We start from the raw sequence: 940 nt of genomic DNA, 5'->3' as shown, positions 1-940 counted from the left end.
TTTTAGATGTCTTCTACACAATCTCATGTTTTCACTTCTCTTTAAGTGAAAATCGTTAAGTATTTTGCACCTCAACATGTAAACATCTTAACCATTATATTTAAACAATCTCAACAACAATAACTAAAGAGGCAGAGGCAAATGTAATTTGAGTCTCTGGGAGGCGATGTGTCACCTTGGCTGTCCGTATACAATTATGTACAGTGATGTGTTTTTGCTCCAAAATTCAAATTAAAATGCTCTAATCTCATTGGCTGAGTCTAATGAGGTTCCTATACTATTTAAATGAGTCATTTAAGTTAATTTGTGAATTGATCACTCACCTCTCTCCTCTCTAAAAGAAGAACCCTCTCTCTCTAGCTTTCAATATTGCTAGTTTTCTCCAAGAACTTCATCAAGATAGCTTAGCTTGTATGAAGACCCAAGGCTTCTATATCTCAATCTCATTCCATTGTAGTAGCTTCAAGCATTTCCATAAAGAAGTCTTAGAATAGAGATTTTTGGATATTTTTTTCAAGCCTTGCAACTTGTGTGTTTATGATTTTATGTAACTAAGGTTCTACAACTCAATATCCATTCTATTACTTAATATAATTTGTGTAATTCTATCATTAAATCCATGGTTGTATTATGATTAAATGTTTCTAAATTCATGTTATAATTATTTAATCTTTAAGTTTTAAGATTTGCAATCATACTTTGAATATGTTTCTTTAATTATCAGGATTTGCATTCACATTATGAATATGATTCTTGATTAGTCTCTAGGGTTTGAAATATTGAATTAATTTCCATTATTCACTGTAGACCAATCGACAATGAAAGTTCGCCAGAAATTATGGTTATTCAAGCTTAAATATCAATAAAAATAACTAAGTAGATGTAGATTGAAATTCCATTTTTTATGATTACCAACTTAATTATTCAAATTAAATAATTA

The sequence above is a fragment of the Humulus lupulus genome, chromosome X, assembly GCF_963169125.1.
Source record: "Humulus lupulus chromosome X, drHumLupu1.1, whole genome shotgun sequence".
In the NCBI taxonomy this organism is placed as follows: Eukaryota; Viridiplantae; Streptophyta; class Magnoliopsida; order Rosales; family Cannabaceae; genus Humulus; species Humulus lupulus.
This window is presented reverse-complemented; position numbering follows the sequence as displayed.